Source organism: Pongo abelii, chromosome 5, assembly GCF_028885655.2.
Source record: "Pongo abelii isolate AG06213 chromosome 5, NHGRI_mPonAbe1-v2.0_pri, whole genome shotgun sequence".
Classification (NCBI taxonomy): Eukaryota; Metazoa; Chordata; class Mammalia; order Primates; family Hominidae; genus Pongo; species Pongo abelii.
The window spans coordinates 110,135,399-110,158,753 of NC_071990.2; the positions used below are offsets into that span (position 1 = coordinate 110,135,399).

At 36.9% G+C, this 23,355-nt stretch overlaps 1 protein-coding gene, 1 long non-coding RNA gene and 1 other non-coding gene across 4 annotated transcripts in view; all 3 read right to left on the reverse strand.

Moving 5' to 3' along the window:
- SESN1 (sestrin 1) overlaps positions 1–23,355 on the reverse strand; it is a 105,490-nt gene that overhangs the window by 59,121 nt on the left and 23,014 nt on the right.
- LOC129060023 (uncharacterized) lies at positions 1,803–12,246 on the reverse strand. Of its 2 annotated transcripts, XR_008526341.2 has the most exons (3): positions 9,523–12,246; positions 3,490–3,589; positions 1,803–2,337 (listed from the first exon to the last, which is right to left on the reverse strand). It is a non-coding gene; the product is annotated as an uncharacterized LOC129060023 (long non-coding RNA). The 2 variants fall into 2 exon arrangements; XR_010140317.1 differs by having other exon boundaries at positions 3,490–12,246.
- On the reverse strand, positions 11,544–11,649 carry LOC112133961 (U6 spliceosomal RNA). Its single transcript, XR_002915559.1, has one exon. It is a non-coding gene; the product is annotated as a U6 spliceosomal RNA (small nuclear RNA).

The window sequence follows — 23,355 nt, forward strand, 5'->3', positions numbered from 1 at the left end:
GGACTGAAAAAAGTGTATTCTGTCCTTTGCTCTAAATGAAAAACCAATGCCTCAACTTTCAATAATTCATATACTTTGGAACATAAGTAAAAAATATTACATTTACAAGCTTAAAAAAATCTAATGCAATATTTTTGCTGTCAACATTCACTGAAACAGTGACAAGAAGAATGACCTTCACAAATACCCTCCCTTAATCTTTTGTCTTCCAAGATCACAAAGGCCTCAATAAACATTCAGCTATCTCCAACTGACCCTGCTTGTATGTGGTGCAGGCAGTTTACCACAGGTGAATAATTTGAGGAGCCACCTTCCTGAGACATTCATTCCTCCACCTCCCTTGTTTACTTGTCTTGAGAGCTGCACGACAGTATCGCACTGTGGGTTTAGTTAACAAAAGTAGTGAAAGTATTTTTAAAGGATTACTGTTAAAATGTAGTGACTGCATAGGAAATACCAAAGCTGTGCTCTGAAAAGGCAGCCACCTTCTCTAGCCTCTCTGTTTAATACAACCAGGTTTATTAGAACAGATAGAAGGGCTTCTACAAAATCTTTCCCAGAAGACCTCTAACCTCTGAGAGGAGTGAACTCCTTCCACAGGGGATAATATGGTGACAAGCCTGTGGGTAGATGGCCACAGGTAGGAGAATTTTTTATGTCAAATTTTAAAATCTTATTCCCTAATACAGCTATGCTTATTTTTAACCTAAAATAATGCTGTTTATTACTCACCAGTTAAATTACCTATCTCTTCCTCATCCCTGCCTCCCATTCCCCTGATTCTAAATTCCAGGAAGATACATCACAATTTATTCTACGTGTTCCTGCATACCCTGGGATATGGCCATATATCACAGGCTTTAATCCTACTCCAATGTGTGATGTTCAGAGCTATAAAAAGTGACGGGATGAGTACTTAAAACATAACAATGGTTTCCTTCTCTGTTTCCTCCACTAAACAGCAAGTCTCTCTAGGACTTAGTGTCTTTGTCCTTTTTGCTTAGCACGCTTCTTTGTACAGAGCTAGCTTTCAACAAACACCTGTAGAACATATGTATGAATAAATGACAGCTATGATCTCTGCAAGGCTTTGAGAACATCTTGGCACATAAGAGTAGGAAAAGTTGGTATCAAAAAAAAGAGGATGAATGGATTTTTAAAATGTGTTATATACACAAAATGGAATACTACTCAGCCATAAAAAAGAAGGAATCCTGTCATTTACAGCAACATGGATGGAACTGAATTTATGATAAGTAAAATAAGCCAGGAACAGAAAGTTAAATATTGTATGTTCTCACTCATATGTGAAAGCTAAAAAAAAAAGTTGATCTCATGGAAGTAAAAGGTAGAAGAGAGGTTACTAAAGGCTGGGAAGAGTAGGGGGAAAGGGGGGAATATGAAGAGATCTGCTAAAGTATACAAAATTATAGCTAGATAAGCAGAATAAGTTCTAGTGTTCCATAGCAATGTAGGATAACTATAGTTAACAATATTACATATTTTCAAACAGCTAGAAGAGAGGAAATTGAACGTTTCCAACACAAAGAAATAACTGTTTAGATGATGGATTTGCTAATTATCCTGATCTGATCACTGCACATTGTAATTGAAACACTACTATGTACCCCATAATTATGTACAATTATTATGTGTCAGTTAAAAAATAAAGAGGAGGAGAGGGGACATATATTTATATTAATATAGTATCTACTAATATTGATGTATATTATGTTGAAATCATTACATATATATTTATATGTATTTTTTAATAGCATAGAACTGAAAGGAAGTTAACTTACCAAGAAACCCTCTTTAAAAAATTCTCAAGAAAGTTGCATCATGGGAATTAAATGTCAAAACAAATAAATACCCAGAGAAGCGGAAGTAAATAAATCTCCATGTCTGACTTTGGTTTGAAACATAGGCAATAGCTTTAAAAGAAATTTTAAAATGAAGATTTATAAAACAGTGTTGTAAAATACAACAAAGGAAAGGCTGTAAGTAAACGAACAACAACTGATTTTTAAAACTCTGTATATGAAGTAAAAATACTGGCCAATTTAGTGAAAATCCAAACTGGTTAATAGGCATCTGATTTGACTACTTTTTCACTTTGCAACAGGTTTTATGGGATGACACAATCTTGCTCTACTCACAATGGAAGGGAGGAACTCCAAATCTAAACATGTCCAAATAGCAATAACTGGCCCAACTCAGAGCTGTTCAAAGACTGACCAATTGTGCTACCAGCTGAAGGTGGCATCTGTCTGCAACAGCGCCATTAAGTAGCAGTCAAAACATTCAGGGGCTAGAAGCAGAGAACACATCTCCAGCCTAGAAAAGACACACAGAATTCTATTGTTTAAATTGTTTAAAAAAAAAAAAGTCATTTTAATGTACAGTGAATCATAGACTTTCCATCTTGCAAAGGAGACAGTATGGCAAGTCTTTAAATATTAAAAATAGACTTTAAATATATAAAACTGATTGAAGGAGGAAAAATTAGTTGGACTGGTCTGAAAGACTGATGAAATTAGCTTCCTAAGAGAGGCAGGCAAACATCAAAGCAGTCTCCAACTTTCAAATAACCTATCTATACAAATGGGCAGGCAGCAGAAGTTCCCTCCCATTCCTAAATCAATAGACTTACACAATCCTTAGGTCTCTCAGCCTAAAGGCAAAAGCTGATTTCCAGTCTGACCACAGGAAGAACAACCTTCCAAGAGAGCTATCTTCTTTTAGTAATCATAAGGAATTAAAAAAATACTGCTGCCAACAATCACTCATCCACCACTAGCATCCCTTCCTTTCCATTCTTACTTTCTGGTCTCCAGGTTTCAGCTTAGCAAGGGAAGGCGAGAAGGAACAAACACAGCTTGTACTACTTAGGTAGGGGAAATGTGGTCCTCAGCCACCTCCATAGAAATAATATTGTGAGTGGAAGTTTGTTATGGTTAAAGTTGTTCAATTAGCATGACTTCAAGTAAGAAGGGCTGAATACCTTTTTTGAACTGATTCCTGAAGCTAATCACCAAGTATTAATACTGCTTAGACACAGAAATATAACCTGAGTCCTAAACAACTAATTTGCAAACTAACTTCAGAAGCAAACAGGAAATCTCTTAAAGAAACAACTCATTTCAGAAATCAGTTTCATGATGGTTTAAAACTTCTTTTGGATCAGTAGCTTTAAAATTGGTTTTATAAAACAGCAGGGTGCGATGAAATTTCACAGAGGATCAGAATATTATAAAGATTTTTAAAAATTGTTTATTTACCAAACATTGAAACTGAGTCAGACAATAATGGTGCTACTTCAGTGAAAAATGTAACACATCAGTTGTGTATTTTTAACATAAAAGGAGTTGAACAAACTGCAACATTGTATATTAGTGAGTAATACTATATGAATAGACTCTTTGAAGGAGAAAATGTAACCCTTTAAGGAATGTTTAAATAGGGTCCTCTTATTACCTTTTTGCTTACCATTAGAGGTCAAAGATGGGGTTCTAAAGTATGAAAAACACTTAAAAGCTTGCAGAATTACAAAGAGTTTGGAAATTGTGGTCACTGGTTTTCTTTTTTTCTGTAATTGAATACAAGATAAAAATGATAAATCATTAATGTGACATTGTCTTACTCCATTTTGTTCCACTGTAACAGAATACCTGAGACTGGGTAATTTATTTAAAAAATCTTTGTTTTGTTTTGTTTTCTCTCACAGTTCTGGAGGCTGGAAAGTCCAGGGTCAAGATGCTGGCATTTGGTCTGATAAGGGCCTTCTTGCTATCTCCTTACACGACAGACAGTCGAACATAGGCAAGTTAGCCAAACCCTGTGTAAAGCCTCTTTTATAAGGACCTTAATTCCACTGATGAAGGAGCAGCCCTCTGGCCTAATCACCTCTTAAAGACCCCACCTCTTAATACTATCACATTGACAGCACCCAAATTTTGGAGTGCCATATTCAAACCACAGCAGACAACAATGGCTTATTAGTTTGGTGCAAAAGTAATTGAGGTTTTTGCCATTACTTTTAATAGGACAGATGTAGAAGATAAGTTTCAAACCAAAGTCAGACAGGTAGCTGCAAATACATCAAAATGAAAATTCAACAAAGAAACGAATTGTTGCTTATTTTATTATAATCTCATCCTCTTAGCCTAAAACAGTGCCTGGCACTTTGTAGTTGCTCAGTAAATAATTGTTAGATAAGTGAATGAATGAAGTTTCCCTCTATAAATTCCAGAAATATTTGAGAAAATTTTAAAGATAATTTTTGTTATTATAAAGCAATGTTTTACTGTAAAAGTGAAAACTATATTGATATAAATATATAAGCATAAATACAAAATGATTAAAATTGATCATAGTCCTACCACTCAAAGAAAGCCACTGCTATTATCACATACTGGTATATTTACTTTCAGTTCTCTTTCTTATTTATATTTTTAGACAGCTGAGATCAAACTTTACTTAAAATAGTTTATCTAGACTTCAATGTTCACTTAAAGTTTTAATGTAATCCTTTCCCAATGTTATTGAAAATGAGAGTATTCATTATATACTTTTTAAATGTTATAAACATTCCAAAAAGGCCTGAAAACAATTTTTATTGACAAGCAGGTTTTATATAAGTTACTGGCAGTAGATTATTCTCTAGTCATTGATATTGAATTTGTGATTTATAGGCTTAAAGGCAAAACTATACCAACAGGAAACATTTCAACCATTAAGTATGCAGTTTTGAGAGGAGACAGAATATTCCTTTAGTTCATTCATTTGTCCCTACACTCGACAAATATTTATTGTTGACTTAATCCAGACTAAGTACTGAGAATAGGATGAGCAAAACTACACAGCTGCTACCCCATAGAGCTTATAATCTAGTCAGGGGAGACAGACATTAATCAAACAATCAATAAATTAATTGAAAGTTGTAAATGTTAGGAATAAGAGGTATATGGTCACACACGTCACTATTCAATAAAAGGAGCTGTTCAAGACTGGGGGGTGTGTGTGTGTGTGCACACACGCGTGTGCACAGCAGGGAATTGGGGGTAGGAGGTAGGTTGGGAATAATTTTGCCTAACATTTAAGAAGTACTTCATTCAATGCTAGTGAGGCCTTGTGTTGGAAACATATGGCTTCTCTCATTTTCTTATTTGATAATCACAGCATCTTATGGTAAGAATTATCTTCCTTCACTTTACAGATAAAGAAATTGGGTCTCAGAGATAAGTCAAATAACTTAAGATTATACAGCCAGTAAATAATGAACTGGGATGAAAACCCAGACAATAAGACAATAGAGCGCTTAAGTCATATGCCACATATCCCATTTCCCTGTGTAACTGACAATTATACTAAGATATAAAGGATAAGCTGGTGTTAATAAAGCATGGTGTGGGGGAGGGGAAGAGAGAACATTCCATGCAGACTGAGAAACATGAGAAAGCCCCAAGATAGGAGAGGCTGCTATAAATTAAAGTGGGAACAACAGCAGTAACAAAGCCAGTGAACTAAGTAAGGACACAGAGAGCAATGGGAAATAAGGAGATGAGATTGGGAGATGAGGCTGGGCCAGTGAAAGCCCTCATGGGCCACATGAAGGACTCCGGCATTCCTAAATGCAATGAGAAGGCATTAGATGCTTTCACTGCTTTTATTTGAAATTCAAACACTTAAGGGAAAGAAAATTCATAAAGGTTGGATCTCGTGAAGCAAGAACTAGAAGGATGAACACTAGCTCAGTTTTGAAAATATTTTCTAGGACCTATCATATCTGTATTAATAAGCATGCATACTTCAGGAATTTTAAAAGTGGTAGCTTTTAAATACCCTTTAAAATAAACCAAATGTAGACAAATTTAACAGAGGCTTGGGTTTGCCTTCTGGGTCTGGGCAATTACCTTTATTTTGTGCAATTTTAGTAGTTTTCATCTTTATTTTGGAATTACTTCTTTCCCCAGTTTTTCCCTTGTCAATTTTAAAAATATTTTTAATATTATTGGCAAGACATTTCTTTTCGTTTTTTCTTAATTTTTTTTTGGGGGGGGGATCTGGGAAAAATTCCCTGAACATAGATCTAAGTAATTGTCAATTTAATTTTCTGCCGATTATTCATACCAATGATGAAAAACAAATTTACTTAAATATAGAAACTAAGACTAACTCTGAAAGTTATGATGATGGAATAGAACTTAAATGCCATAAATCTTAAGAATATTAAAATAATAACTTGACTAACAAAAATAGGAGGTAAGAGGAAGGAAAAAACAAGTTCATTAATTTCTTTGGTTTAACAGAAGAGAGTGATACAGTCTAAAGGTGAAAAGATATTTTTATACCCGATTTTTTATAATCCTTAAAAAATACAGTAAAGAATTCCTTTAGAGCTCTATTACAAAGAAATATTATTTTTGCCCTAAGTGGAATTACTGATAAAAAGATAAAATTATGTTACGCCAATTTACATGTCTATAAGCAGTGTATAAGAAAGCTCATTTTATAACATCCTGACCTACATGAGCATTATCTCCTGAAAGACAATCTACTAAGACAGTAGGCACAAAAAAAATAATAGTCTCTCAAAAAATTTCTTCTGTCATTGTAAAGTTGAGCTTTTTGGCACACTTGTTCAAAATTTTTATTTACAACATCCATTTTTCTATTTTTGTCTTTTGCTTTTTCTTATGATTTTATGAGCTTCTTTGTACATTAAGAATATTAACCTTTTTCATACATGATACAACTCATTTTTCCAACTTGTGGTTTATATTTTAAATTTAAGGTACTTTTTGATGTACTTAATTTTTATGCAATCAAAACTATCTTTTCCATTAAAGCTTTCTTCCCTTGCTTTTATGCTTTAAAAGACCTTCCCTAACTTAAGGTCAAATTAAATAGCAGCTCTATTTGTTAGTATGAGGTAGGTCCAAACTTCATACTTTTCTCCAAGAAGGTGAACAGTTGTTTCAGTATATTTATGGAACCAGCCTTTTGTCCAAAACATATGGATACATTTTTGAGGCATGACATCTGCTCACACAAGGTTCTAATCCTCACCTCTACCTGCTAATAGCTATGTGCTTCTCCTTCCTGAAGACAGAATCCTCTTTCTACCTGGTCCCTGGGTGAAAAGAGGAAAGGGAGGGTAGGATAACCCTGCTCCTTATCTCCCTTCAATTTATTTTTTGCATCTAACTCCCTTCACTTTCCTCTCCAATCCTTCTTGGGTCCCTAGTTTTTCAGACCGTACTTTCTTGTTTTCAAGTTGTGTGGTATTTTTCAGAAATGTACTTTGGTATTAACTAATGAAAGAATATATAATAAACAGAATGGTGGCTGGGCGCAGTGGCTCATGCCTGTAATCCCAGCCCTGTGGGGGGCTGAGGTGGGTGGATCACGAGGCCAGGAGTTCAAGATCAGCCCGGCCAAGACGGTGAAACCCTGTCTCTACTAAAAATACCAAAAAATTAGCCGGGTGTGGTGGCAGGCGCCTGTAATCCCAGCTACTCGGTAGGCTGAGACAGAGAACTGCTTGAACCTAGGAGGCGGAGGTTGCAGTGAGTCTAGATCGTGCCACTGCACTCCAGCCTGGGCAACAGAGCGAGACTCCACCTCAAAAAAAAAAAAAAGAAAACCAGAATGGTTATTTCAATCAACAATATGGTTCGCAAAAGTCTAGTAACCATTACAAATAAAATTATCACTAAGAGTAAAATAGTGCCTAACAGAGATTATTTTTAAATTTCCAAAAATTGTGTAATATCTATACTAATTGTCCATGATATATGGTAGTTACTCAATATGTTTGTGGTTGGGAAGAATTTTTCTTTTTAGATTTGAAAACTGGCATTGGGTATAGTTTTAGATTTCAGAATTTTTACAGCCTAAATATTTTATGCAAACAAATGTAGAAGAATACAAAGGAGAAAGTAAGCTAAAATTTCCTTACAACAAACTACTTATGATTCACAATTTAAGCTATTTCTGTTAGCTAGGTGCCAGTGAGAACTTTATTTCTAAAACAACTAGAGAAACCACCACACTTTAAAAAAAGTAATTTTCACCGGGTGCAGTGGCTCATGCTGTAATCCCAACACTTTGGGAGGCCAAGGCAGGAAGATTGCTTGAGTCCAGGAGTTTGAGACCAGCCTGAGCAACATAGGGAGACCTCATCTTTACAAATAATTTAAAAATTAGCGAGGCATGGTCGCGTACACCTTTCCCAGCTACTTGGGAGGCTGAGACAGGAGGATAACCTGTGCCTAGGAGGTTGAGGCTGCTGTGAGCCATAATCGTGTCACTGCACTCTAGCCTGGGTGACAGAGCAAGACTTTGTCTTGGAAAAATAACAACAAAAAGCAATTTTCTGGGCTACTCCTAATCTCCTACAAGATGCATCATTAACTCTACGAACAGGCAATACAGGCAAATTAAAAGTAGTCACTGTCATCAAATGCCCTGGTAGTGGCAGAAAATGGACAGTAGGCTAACCCAAGTTCCATTTCCAACTTCCTTCTGCCTGTCTCTACTACAGAGGCTATGAAAGTTAAACATTTGACTTCCCAGCCTCCCTTGAGAAGCTATGTTACACAGTTATCACCAGTGAGATACAAACAGAAGTCTGCTAGCACTGTCTCTTTCCTTTCCTTCTCACTGTGTAGTACATATTTGTGATGTGTAGGAGGCAGCTTACATGATGTCTCCCAAGGATGCCCGCCTCCTGAAGGGACTACATCCTGTATAGTCCCTTCCCATACTGTATCAGGGTTCTGTGACCAAAGAATATGGCAGGAGTGATAGCTCACTTCCAAGATTAGGTTATAAAAGACATTGCAACTTCCATCTTGTTCTTGTCTCCATCTGTCCTCTCCCTCCCCTGACACACACAATCTAGACCCTCCCCACTCTCTCAGATCATTTACTCTGAGAGAAGACCACTGCCATGCCTTGAACCCTGTAGAGAGATCCCTATAGTAAGGAACTGAATTCTCCTGCTGACAGTCATGTGAGTTAGTTTAGAAAGGAGATCTCCAGCTCAAACAAGCCTTCAGAGGACTGCAGCCCCAGCTGGTATCTTGACTGCAACCTCATAAGGGACCCTGAGCCAGAACCTCCCAGCTGAGCCATTCCTGAATTTTCAACCCTCAGAAACTATGTGAGATAATTAATATTTATTGTTTTAATCTGATATGTTTTAGGGTAATTTTGTTACACAACAATAGATGCCAGAAATATAGTGATACCTGAAGGTACAACAGCCTTTTTACAACCTTGATACAAATCACATTCTAAGGATGGCAGAGGGCTTTTATTAATGTAGTTGAACATCACACCAGCTCTGGACTGCCTAATTAAGACTTCTTGTGGAGGCAGACCCCTATCTGTTTATACTACATAGTAGGGCTTTTTGTTATTTGCAGCAAAACACATTCCAGACTGACATACTCAACAATTCCGAAAATTCAATTACTGTTTCTAAAGAAAGGTTCCTCTTATTCAAGGATCTACCTCTGCTCAGAAGTTCATACTTCTCTTATCTTCTGGGACCCAGTTGTTCATTTAATGATCCAGAAAAAATATTCAGGCTGTCCTGCAGGAACTCCTAGTATTTAAAGGCAGTGGCAAAGATTATCCCCTTCATTCAGCAAGCAATTACAATACTTTCAATAGAATGCCTACTTCTTAAAACATGTCTCCCTTTGACATACTAAAAACTTCATTCAGCTACACCCCAAAACACAAAGAATTCAGAAATGTATTCCAAGCTGCTGGATCATATAATCCATAGGAAAATGAGTTTCTCTTGATGATAACCTGCTTTATCATATGAATTCCAGGAACATGTTTCAGCCCAAGAGAAGGAACTGGTTGTCTCTAGATGAGGTTCAATCATGTAACACATAATGATGTTTCAGTCAATGATGTACTGCATATACAACAGGGTCCCCTAATATTGTACAGTAACTTCTTTTTACTATACCTTTTCTATGTTTAGATATATTAATTAATTAATTAATTTTTTGAGGCAGGGCCTCGCTCTGTTGCCTAGGCTGGAGTGCAGTGGCACGATCACAGCTCACCACAGCCTTGACCTCCTGAGTTCAAGTGATCCTCCCACCTCAGCCTCCCAAGTAGCTGGACCTACAGGCACACACCACCACACAGGACTAATTTTTGTATTTTTGTAGAGACGGGGTTTTACCATGTTGCCCAGGCTTAGATATATTTAGATATACAAATAATTACCATTGTGTTACAACTGCCAGTGTGTACTCAGTATAGTAACATGCTATACAGGTTTGTAGCCTAGGAATACTAGGTTATACCATATAGCCTAGGTGTGCAGTAGGCTATACCATCTAGGTTTGTGTAAGTACACTCTGTGATGTTTGCCCAATGACAAAATTGCCTAATGACATTTTTCAGAATGTATGTCCATCATTAGGTGATGCGTGACTGTACAGAAAAAGTGAGAGTTTAGCTCAGAAAAATCTCTCCTAAACAATCCCACATTCTCCTCCTAACTGCTTCTCTCTCTCTAGATGCCAAAAGATGCCAAACATTGTAACACATAACAGAAGAAAAGTTTCATTTGGCACAGAAGTAAAAGTAATTTAGATCTAGTGACCCTGCTTTGTTTTTTCTTTCCAAGTGTACAATTGCTCAGAGATAGAAGCAATGCAGCTCCAGAAGAGGAAGAAAAATGACAAGAAATCCCGATCCACACTTGACCAAAATCATCAAACAATCTAGGCAACTGGTGTTCACTTGTATGATAGCTTTTTAAGTTGTCAGCAATTCTTGGCAAATACAAGAATAGAAAATAACTTCAGTGAAACTCTGAGCTAAAAGGCTTAATATTCTCACAGATGTCTTGCCCTTATAAAGGGTGGGTGGTGGTGGGGTACCTAAAGAAAGGAAATTTAGTCAGAGAATAAACCTTCTGCTGTAAGAGATAACATAATCCAAAATATCAATACTATATTTGAGGAAACAAATACTATATTTGAGGAATATTTCAGTATTCCTCAAATACTATATTTGAGGAAACACCAAATTTAAAATGTTTTTCAAAATTTATGTAACTCCATATATATCACTTCATATATAGATACATACACATACACACACACATATATAATTTACAGATAACTTCTTAACATTTAACCAACCTGAGGAAGCTATTTCTTAAAATTTAATTTTAAGAGAAATTCATTTTAACTTTGAGATGTAAAAAACAGTCTAAGATCTTTGAAGCTAGCCAGAGTACATTCCTGGGTTCTAATAGTACTGCATAATCATAGCCAAGCAGATACAAAATGGTGTTTCATAAAAGTGTGATAGTTGCTACTGCAATGATCAGTAGGTTTGCTTTTAATGTTTATTCAGTTGCATATTTTCAGAACTAACATGACATGGATTGCTAAAGCCTGGAATAGCTCCTTGATTTCAAAACATGGTCACTTCCATAATGGCTATATATGAAAAAGCAGAATAAGGGGGCAAAATTTTGTTTGTATTTTTATTTTTAAAATATGGAACACTTTACAAATTTGCATGTCATTCTTGTGCAGGGGCATGCTAATTTTCTCTGTATCATTCCAACTTTGGCATATGTGCTGCTGAAGCAAGCACAAGGCGGGCAAAATTTGAAATGCTAGTTCCCATCCCACAGAGACCCACACAGTACTCCTTACATCATACTTAGAGAAGCTGTCATATTCATGCATATTTTTGCTTTTGATCTGTGAGATTAATTTAGGGATAAATTCAGTTCTACTTTTTATTTTTCCTTTGCTGCCCCTACCGGCCCTCCCAATAACTTACAATAACATATTGTTTTAAAAAGTTACTTATGATAATATTCCCAAGACTTTTCTGCAATTTGACGATTTCTTCCACTCACAGGAAGACAGGCCTAGACTATAACAATGAAAGTGAACTCCACCAGAGGCAAGACAATGTGACTAAACGCAGGGACTTCCCCTTTGCTACACCATGGTATTCTTTGACCTACTTTGGTTTTCTACAAATCATCCCTTTAGTTCTCAGCCTGAAAGCACCAAAGCTAGGCCTCTGTTAATCATACATTAATAAACAATAACAAACAACAAAAAAGACAAACACACGTGTACATACACGTACACACACACACATATTTAATATTAAGGAGTAAACAATCTAATCTGTGGAAAAAGCCACACCACTAAATAAAACATTAACAAAGGATAATTTGAGTTTTTTTTCTAGAATAGATTCTAAAAAATTTAAAAGGAGAATTTTTAGATAAGTATTTTAAGAAATGTAATAGCTTTTAAAATTAGTGTCTTGTGTATGTATTCCTGATCCACAGATCCCATCTTTTGCTTAAAGCACCTGTTTATAAAACTTTACAATTTCTAATTGGGAGTGGGAAGAGAGATCTGACATGCTTGATTTGACCTGCCAAGCCTTTTTTCCTTTGGGAGAATATTCATCTGCCTTTTCTATTGATTAGTTCAGTACTGTGCAGTTTTATGAAGATTCTAGAAAAGTGTTAGGTGAAAATAAACAGCAATGACAGTGAACTAATCTATTTTAGAGGGAAAATTCCTCAAAGGCAAAGACAATTCCCTCCCTCATTTACCTTTTTAGGTCAGAAAAAGTAGGCCATCAATAACTATAATTAGTGCAGCATCTGTAGGATGCTCGATTCTACTTTAACTACATAGAATAATTTAATCTCACTTAAATTATAATTAAATGAGATCAGTACTTAATGTGTCACGGAGCTATTAGTAAGCCTCAGAAAACTTGTTACTGGAATGTAGCAATTGTTCTCCACAAGACGAACGACCAAGGGAATCAGGAATAATGACATAATCTTCCTTCTCTCTGTGTTAAATTTATGCCAGGCAACTTTCAATGTCTCCAGGAAAAGTATCCACTGCTCTTTCTATTCTCCCCTCCGAATCCTTGCATCAGGACAGACCAATTTCAAATCAAATACATTTAAATGGTTAAATCAATACATGTATATGAACCCTGATTTAATTTGTGATTAAATTGTTACTCAGAAAGTTAACAATTTCTTTAAAAATGCATTTTACTTTTTGAAATATCTCACACATATTATTCATAACTCAGTTGTATATCTGACTTTAAAATGTACATAATCTAAAATTAAAGCAACAATAAGTTACTCCTAATTTTATATTTCCCTTAGGAAAAAAGAACAATGTACTAATATAGATATCTGTGAAACCACATCTGATTCCATGTATTAAACCTAAATAATAGGCATGCTATCTAAGAAAAAAACAGCCTTGACCAAAAAATTTTTTTAAACAAATTTAATGTTTAGATATTTTCTATTTGTGTATAACATGTAAAATAAAAATTTAAAATTTTGAACAGTTTCAGTTATAATTTTAAAATATACCATGTATTTTAAGCAAAAATTAAAGGGGATGTATCAGAATTAATTCTACCTAAATATTTTGGGATGTGCAATAAACTTGATCTTCATCTTCCTCTTTTAAATTAATTAACCTGCTGGGTGATGTGGCTCATACCTGTAATCCCAGCACTCTGGGATGATGGAAGTGGGTGGATTGCTTGAGGTCAGGAGTTCGCGACCAGCCTGGGCAACATGGTGAAACCCTGTCTCTACTAAAAATACAAAAATTAGCCAGGCATGGTGGCATACACCTGTAGTCCTAGCTCCTCGGGGGGCTGAGGTGGGAAGATGGCTTGAGCCCAGGAGGCAGAGGTTGCAGTGAGCTGAGAGCACACCACTGCACTCCAGCCTGGGCAACAGAGCGAGACACTGTCTCAAAAAAAAATTAATTAATCTAACAAATATTTATTTAGTTTTTACTATGTGCCTAATGAGTGATGAAAAAATAAATGATGAGAAAACCCTGATATGGTCTCCACCCACATTAAACCTCACTTTAGTGGAGGACAGAAATTAATCTAAGAATTATCTAAACATGATAAAAGATAGGGCTCTGAGGAATAATGAGAGAGAATGGATCAAGTTACGGAAGCCCTAGAAGGCTTTCTTTTTAAAAGACAGGGTCTTACTCTGTCACCCAGACTAGAGTACAGTGGTACAGTCACGGCTCACTGCAGCCTTGAACTCCTAGTCTCAAGTGATCCTCCTGCCTCAGCCTCCCAGGTAGCTGTGACTACAGGCATGAGCCACCATGCCCAGCCTGGAAGGCATTCTTGAGGAAGTTGGAATTGAGAGAAATCTGAAAAACGAACAAGGGGAGTTTATTAGGTGAATAAGAGAGCAGAAGCGAAGCTCTGTCCAGGTAGAGGAAAAAGCATGTCAAAGGCTTTTGAGCAAAAGTAAGCAGTAAGCAAAGAGGGCCTGTGAGTCTGAGGCACACAGAGAGAGGAAGAGCACATTGCAAGATGAGGCTGCCAAGGTCAGCAGCCAGACCACGGAGGGCCTTGCAGGGAGGCTGACTATTCAACTTGGCTTACTCCTGTTGACTTGGTGTAACCCCTTCTCTCACAGTGTCCCAGTTTGGATGATAAATTATGTGAGGCCACGTAAAAACATTTATCTTTAACGAAAACACTATGAGAAGTCATATATAAAAATTTTAAGATGGTGTGTGCTCTTATACATACATAGCTATGATAAAGTTTAATTTAGAAATTAGGCCCAGTAAGAAATTAAAAACACTAAGTAACAATAAAATAGAATAATTATAGTAATATACTATAATAAAGATTATGTGAATGTGGCCTCTCTCTCTCTCAAAATACCTCATTATACTGTACTGCTGGTAAGTGAAAGCGAGGAAAGTGAAACCACAGATAAGGTGGGACTGCTGTATGAAGGTAAATATACAACTGCATCTACAAAGTTTGAAACACACTTCATAGTTGGTCTCAGGGAGAACGAGATGTCTGAAAGTACACCAAACGAATGGGTAATACAGCCTTCCTGCAGAGAGAAACAGCCCTTGGTCACTGCCTTGTCTGAGTCCCAGGAGTCACCCTGTAGAGGTTGAGCAGGCTTCTGGCCTGAGAGGGGAGCACGAATATGTCTGTCAGCCAGGGTAGAGACACACCTCTATATTAGATAGAAGAGGAGAAGGAAACTGCCAACATAGGCTCAGGTATAACTGTTTGAAGAGAAATAAGTAGGAGGGTGGGGTGGTGGGAGGGAGCACATGAGAAAAGAGAGGAAGCCTGCCCTTGGGCAGGGGTTTGCAGGGAAGGCCAGTAGGCTGCATAGACCAATGACTTGCCCCAAATTTTCCATGAGCCATACCCAGTAGGCAACTCAACTACAGTGATGGGACCAGAGGGGATAGAGATGATGTGGAAATGTTCATGCAGACAGAGCAATCAAAATTTAGGGAACCACAGCTGGGGAACTGTCTGCTCATCCCAACTGAGAACTCCCTATCTTGCCAATGAAGATGAGTTTTGCCTAATCCTTGAATCCTGAGGTCTTCTCTGAGATTAATGCTGTGATTACTGCTGTTTCCCCTTTGCATTTTCCTATGTACCCTTGCTGATCCTTTTGCTTTTAAGCTTTTGATGATACTTTGATTCAGATACGTCTTGCATTACCATCTTTTAATTTGATTGTCTTTCTACTCAATCTATAAATTCCTCACCAGGGGAGTTTTAACCATTTACATATAAAGCTATTCATTTTATATTGTGAAGTTAACCCATTTCAAAAGAAGAAAAATACCTTCTACAAGTTGTCTGGTACCTAAAAATGTCTGAAAATAGTTATCCTTTTTTAAAAAAAGAAAAAAGCCAAACAACTAAAAAAAGTTAGATTTTCATTTATTTTACCCCAACTTGTAGCCTTTTACTTTACCCATATCAATGCTGAATTAAATAGAAAAAATAAAATTAAGCCACGTATACAATTTTGGATCTAAAGAACTGAAATTCATGACATGGAAATCAACAATGAATGGTAAAATCATCATGAAATAGTCTTAGAATCTTAGTGAACTAGTACTTAGCCTTGTCACTAAACTGGCTTGATTGATATCTGTCAACTTATAGAATTTCCCCCACTGCCCCCTTTTTTTCCTACAGGCTATGATCATTCAAATCCTCAAATAGCTATACCCTTATGTTCTTGATTATATGCCAAGATGATAAATAAAGGTTTATAGATGACTCCAGAGTTAGCTCAGAGTCAATAAATCTAAAGGTGACCTAGTCCACATATCAGGCTATAATGGAAAATAGTGTATTTAGCTCCAAAGCATCATGGATTCAGCTACCTAGACAATACTCTGCCCAATGATGTACTAATTAACACCAAAATAGAAAATGATTTAGGACAGTGTGTGCTTTAGAACAAAAGGAAGATCTGAAAACCACAGTTCATCATCAATCACTAAATCAAAACATGGGACATAAAAAATATCAAATGAAAGAAGAGAAGAGAGGAGAGGAGAGGAGAGAAGAGAAGAGAAGAGAGAGTGGGGTGGGGGAGAGGGAAAGACGGAGGGTGGGTGGGAGAGAGAGGGAGAGATGAAGGAAGGAAGGGAGGGAGGGAGCGAGGGAGGGATAGCAAGCATAGAGTATATGAAGTATAAACAAGTCTATATCGCTGAGAATATACTTTCAGATTGGCAAAATCTGTGAGGTGATAAACTAGTAACAATTTAGCAATCTCTACATATGTAACAGAGGCAAAACAGCAACAACAGCAACAATAACCAGTCCTCTGTTTTACTTTCTACACCCTCTAGTTGCCTAAATGTCTTCATATTACATACTGTGACAATTTTAAAAAGTTATCAAGAATAGTTCTGTGTCCTCTTGTTTTCCTCATCAAGTATGTAACATAGGTTACCTGTCACATAAGAAATTGTGCTATTTGAATTGCAAAATTTTGCCTTATTTTCAATCCCTCTCTCCTTAAGTTCCCGAATTTAATAGCCCATTAACTCTTTTCAGTTCTCTATTCCTATTATTTCCCATTTTCACATCTATTATCATAACCTCTATAAGCATATATTTTCCTTAACTATAGGCGTATTTGAGAATCATTATCACTATCAGTGTTCTTACAGGTTTATAAAAAAATATTATTTTCCCTTAATACTATTATTATGATGCTTCTCAGATTTATAAGAATAACTATTGTTATTTAGTTTCTTCTTTTCCTGTTTCCATTTACTCATTCAATTTTCAGAGATTTGTTTCTTTTTATTTTTCCAATATTAAAAAAAGTAACAATTCACTGTGATTGAAATAACTAAAATATAAATTCACTTGGTTTTAAAAATCACCTGATTGTCCCTCTCACACATTCCTTTCTATTTGATCATGAAGACATAGGGAGGAAACTCTGAAGCAGAGTCATTTTCCTTTCTTAAATAGCTTCAAATGTGTAACAATATGACTAGAGGATTAAAAAACAAAAAAAGAAAAGCAAGATATTGGGCCATTGTAATAAGGACAAGGTTGCAGACCAAAAAATTAGATAAATGTGTGTTCAGGTGTAGAAAAGACCCTGGATCACACATTTGTCTTTCTGACATATGTGACTGTAATATTCTTGGTGTCTTAAAATACTGACCCCTTATTAAAATACAAAAAAATTATTTTCTTTAAAATATTAAATTACTTTAATATTACTTTAAAATATTGAAATTATTACTATACCTTTTCTCTATTATAATATACTATCTATAATTAGAATCTAAAACCAATACATTGAAGGTATTTTACAAAGTTAGAACTCCTTTTCATCTAATGTAAGATAAGAGCCTAAACTAAGAATAAGATCACCCCTTAAATCTTAAAAGAGGCAAGTTTAAGAGGGATAAAAGAATCATACTATCCATACTCAGTGAAAGGTAAAATTATTAAACTAATACAACAGTTCCTGGTTCTACATTCAAATTAATTATTTCCAACTAATACATATATGGACAGGTAATAAAAAGCCTTTGTTAAATCCTGTATCTTGATTTTTGGCTTAATAATATGTCTGTAAACTAAAACAAAAATACACAAATTTGTGATTTCTACCAAACTCTCTTTCCCTAGAGCCTTTGCTGTAGCTTCCTCACAGGGGAAGAAGCAAAACATAAGCTCGCTTATTTTTAAATCACGAAGGTTTGCTGTTTCTTTCTTTCTTTTTTTTTTTTTTAAAGTCACTATGATTTGTTGTAATTTTTACTGGAGCAGTAGGGGAAGAGGCTATTATTTCTCTTTGTCTCCCTGCAGTGAGTTAGGGTAAGGAAGGAATGTGGATCCCTCTAGGATAAAATGAAAAAGAAAGTAGATGGGAATTATATGTGGGTCTACTCTATTTCCCTTAAGAAATATCGACCAATTCAAGTAACCAAGATCCAGACATGTATCATAGCACTGAGATCATGTGATGGCATTTAAATTTTAATAAAAATAAGATGAAACTAAACAAGTCAACAGTAGTCTTCTGTTTTCAGGTATGTGTGATATGAAGTAGAAAAAAGAGGCTCATGAAGATACCTCAAATGGTGGACACACCCATACCACTTGAATAACCAGCAGATATAAATGGATATTATTTTTAAAAGAGAAGAAATAGTGACCATCCCAAAAAGAAACATGCTGCAATAGTGAAAGACAGTGCTAAGCTTAAAAGTTTCAGAGAGACTATGTAGAGAAAAATGGATTTGCCTGGGTCAAGTGTCAATGAAGACTTACAGTATAGCAAATTAAGTCACATTTGAAGTAACAGATGCCAGAATACAAAAGAAACTCTCAGATCCGGACGAAAAAGGCAAAAAGCCACCATCATCTTACTATCTCCTTGGCCCTGGTTCTTCTGGTGCAATATTCACAAAATCAATTATGTTTCCTCAGACAAGCCTACTTTCAAAATGTATGCTTTTCACCTTTCATTCTAATACAATTTAATCTGGTTGCTTTTCTGAAGAGGAAAAGAGTATATAACTCCAAGAGCCTATAGTCTGGATGTCCCACCATCCTCCAGCCCTTACTGTTCAACAAAACAGCTTGAACCCCAATGCCTCCTCACTCACCACAACTTCCCCTCCCCATCTGTAGGTCTCCAGTCTATCTGGGCACAAAGGGATTGTATCACTGTCACTGCAGCTCCTCCACACCATGACCAACTTCCCTGAGCTCCCATAACACCCTCCTGCACAGTGCCCACACTGCTGTCACTCCACAGAGCATCATTAATGTGCAGTCATCAAGGGTAGAAGTCTTTTATGGACATTTTGGAGGTAAAAGATAGTAAAAATAGGAGAGAAAATTCCCTAAAACTGAATGCTAAGTAAGACAACTGTTCTCCAAATTCAAAGGAAACAAAAAAGGAATTTAAGCTCTTCAAAGGGATCCATTTCATCGGCAGAGCCTCATTCCTATGGCTATAGCTTTGTGTTATTACCTCTCCCTCTCTCCGGTCTTTCCTCTTCCATCTCTTAGTTCTGAGTCCTCAAATCCTATACACACTTCCTCAGGACTCTCAACTGCACTCACCTTGACTATTCACAAGAGCAATTTATTTTTGCTGCTGCCTTATCCTACCAGATCAGCCCCAAGTACTATTCTTTTCATAGCCTCAATCCACTCATCAAAATGTCTTCCTAAACAGCATGAAACAGACACTATACAGGTGGATATGTTCTATTTGCCCCTGCAAAGTATGTATCTGCCCTACTCTACCCTGTTTTGTGCTTCAGAATGCTCACCACTATGGATTGTATCATTACAGTACTCTTACTGTTTGGTTTATGATAGAGAGGCACTAACAAATTGGAGGACAGGGAGAAGAAGGTCAGGGTATTTATTCTGAAGGCAGAAGTCAGTATATTCCTCTAATGAAGGCCACAGTTCCTGTTAGGCAGGCAGGCTTCTCTTATAGCTGCAGACCTCACTGAGTTCCAGTAACTACACTCAACCTTTGCCCTGAAGTTTGAGGGGGACAGTGACTTCCAGATGTCACTAGTTCAAAATGCCCATCATCCCTTGTTGGTTTCTCTTAACCCTGCATACACCTTTGTAGACAGTCCTTTTTCTCTTTAGTCACCCCAGCTGAGTGTGCCATCCATTTTCTGCTAGGATCCTGGCTGATTCAGCAGGGAGAAAAAGAAACTAATTAAAAATTTAATTGATACCCTCAGAGAATAAAATACTCATAATATAAGAACTGGTTGCTCAGAGAAAGTAACAATCTGAGAATACAAAAGAGTTATTGAAAGTTAAAAACATGGCTGCTAAATAAACATGTCAATAGAAAAACTGAATAACAGAACCGGGCTGAAGGGCAAATTTGTAATTTGGAAGATAAGTTCAGGGAACTCTCCAAGACATAAAGTAAAAAGACAAAAAAAGAAACGGTATATGAAAAAAGGTTAAGATGAAGGTCTAACACTTAACTTTTGGTCAAAAAAGGACAGACATAAGAAAGATAATAGAGGAGAAGTAACAAAAGAAATGATAGAAGAGTAATTTGAGATTCAATCTTTATATTGAAAGGACCCAAGCACAGGGGGGAGAAACATATTCTGACATACACCAATGAAATTTCCTGTTTTTTTTTTTTTTGAGGCAGAGCTTCACTCTTATTGCCCAGGCTGAAGTGCAGTGGTGCGATCCTGGCTCACTGCAACCTCCGTCTCCTGGGTTCAAGTGATTCTCCTGCCTCTGCCTCCCGAGTAGCTGGGATTACAGGCACCTGCCACCACGCCTAGCTAATTTTTTGTATTTTTAGTAGAGATGGGGTTTCATCATGTTGGCCAGGCTGGTCTGGAACTCCTGACCTCAGGTGATCCACCTGCCTCGGCCTCCCAAAGTGCTGGGATTACAGGTGTGAGCCACCACGCCCAGCCAAAATTTCAAACTCTAAAGATAAATAAAAGCATCTTAAGTTCCCAGAATGTCCTTCTTCTTAGGAAAAACATGATAAAATATTTTGGGGTGAAGTGTTTGTAACTTTCAAGAGGTTGAACAAAAGGAGAGAAAAAAACAGAGAAGGCCATCGTGGCAAAATGTTAACAATACGTGACTTTAGGTGAAGGGTATATGGTATTTTCCATACTATTTTTTGAACTATTTGACAGGTTTAAAAAAAAAGTTGGGGAAAAAAGAAAAACAAGGCTCCTAGAGAGGGGTAAAATAAAACAAAAAAACAAACAAAAAAACAAGTTCCATACTAAAAGAATAAGAATGAGACTGGCATAAGACTTCTCATTATAAACACCAGATGCTAGAAAATAATGGAATAATGCCTTCACAGTTATGAGAGAAAATGATTTTAACCTAATATTCGAATCAACTGTAACAAAATCTGAGGTAAAAGTGAAAACATCTTCAAATATTCATGGGCCAGAAAGCTTAATTCCCACAAACTTTAATTTTTTTTTTTTTTAAGACAGGGTCTTGCTCTGCCACCCAGACTGGAGTGCAGTGATACAATCATAGCTCACTGTTACCTGGGACTCCTGGGTTCAAGTGATCCTCCCACCTCAGCATCCCAAGTAGGTAGTACCACAGCCGTGTACCACGACACATAGCTAATTTTTATTTTATTTTTTTGAGATGGAGGGTCTCACTATGTTTCCCAGGCTGGTCTCAAACTCCTGGCCTCAAGAAATCCTCCTGCCTCAGCCTTCTAAAGTGCTGGGATTATAGTTGTGAGTCACTGCACCCAGCCTCCACAAACTCTTAAGAAAATTAATAATACTGAGCTTATGAAACTTAAAAAACATAGCAATGAATTACTTAAAAAATGTGATGAAACCACATCTTATTATCACGCTAATCCAAACATTACATCACCTACTGCTGAAACACCGCAATAGCCCTTTAACTGGTCTTCATGCCTCCTTTGTTGTACCTATCCATGCCCCACACAAGAACCACCATTTTATTTTAATGTTCCATTTTATTTTTTTAAATGTAGGTAACAGATTCACATTGAACAAAATACTTTCAAATGATTTGAATGTAGGAAGTGCAAAAGAGCATTAAGTCCCTGAGACCCAGACAGTGGGGCCCCTACACTTTAGAGGGCCTGCTGTGGACCTCCTCCAGCTGCACCCCTCTGAGAGATGAAGTCCACAGGACTAGGGTATGTGCCCACCCAGATTATGCTTCGGGTACTTGGAACCCTAGGAATCTCTACTCAAATGGGCTGAGCCAGCTCTCTGGGCCTACACATGGGTTGTCCTCCCTATGGCTGAACACAAGGCCCATGTATGCAACCTTAGGCTCAGAAAGTGGACAGGCAGCTGTATGTGGGGTGTGCAGCAGCTGATGTGAGGGCAGGGTGTCTATCCTTCATAGTGTAGGGGTGGGTGGGATTGGGGTGGGAGAACAGCATAGACAGGCCACCTGCTGGCCAGGGCCCACCACGTTGAAATGGGCTTATGAAAAGGTATACAGTGAAAAGCCTTGGACCCATTCCTGTCCCCAGCCAATGGCTACTTTTTCCAAAGACAACTACTGTTTCTAATACAAGTTAATCACTTTAAATCAAAAATCTGAAAATGTAATCTCCAACCTAAAGGATTTTAGTGGTTCTGTATTACTGTTAAGATAAAATCCAAAATTCTTAAAGTGGTCAACATAGCATTTTTCAAACTATAACATTCATTAGAACCATTTGGGGATTCAAGTCTGATCCAGTAGAACTGGGGTAAGGCTTGAGATTCTGCATTTCCAATATCTTCCCTAAGTGATACAGATGCTGCTGACCCATAGGCTACACCTTGAGTAGTAAGAGCATATAAGAAATTAATATTCCTTTTGAAGCTATGACTTCAGCTAGCCAGGTAGGGAAGGTGTTTTTCCTCCTGGTTTACCCATCTCATTTAAAGAGAAAAAGCTATAGCCAGTCCACACAGATGGGAGGGAGGGTGGGTAGAAACTGCCAAGTAATAATAATAGCTAACATTATTCATTCATTCAACAAACATTTATTGGACAATGTATGTGATAGCATTGGCCTAGAGGGTCCAGCAATGAACAAGAAAAAGTCTTAGTCTTCCTAGAGCTTATAACCTACTAGGGCAGGCAGAATAAATATATAAGTAAATAACAAGTTCAGGTCGTGTTTGGGGCAAAGAAGAAAAATAAATCAAGATAAGGATCTAGAGGGTAAGAAGAGGTGCTATTTTAGATAACTAAGGCATATACAAAGATAGTTTTTGTTTCTTTTTTTTTTTTTAACCATACTAAGTTCTAAGACAGTCACAACGCTAAGTACCTTAAAGAGATGAAGGTTCTTTTATCTTCATTTTGCTGATGATAAACTGAAGCTCAGAGATGGTAAGTAACCTCCTCGAGGTTAGACAGGCAGAATCGGGATATGGACCCTGGCAGTCTAGGATCAAT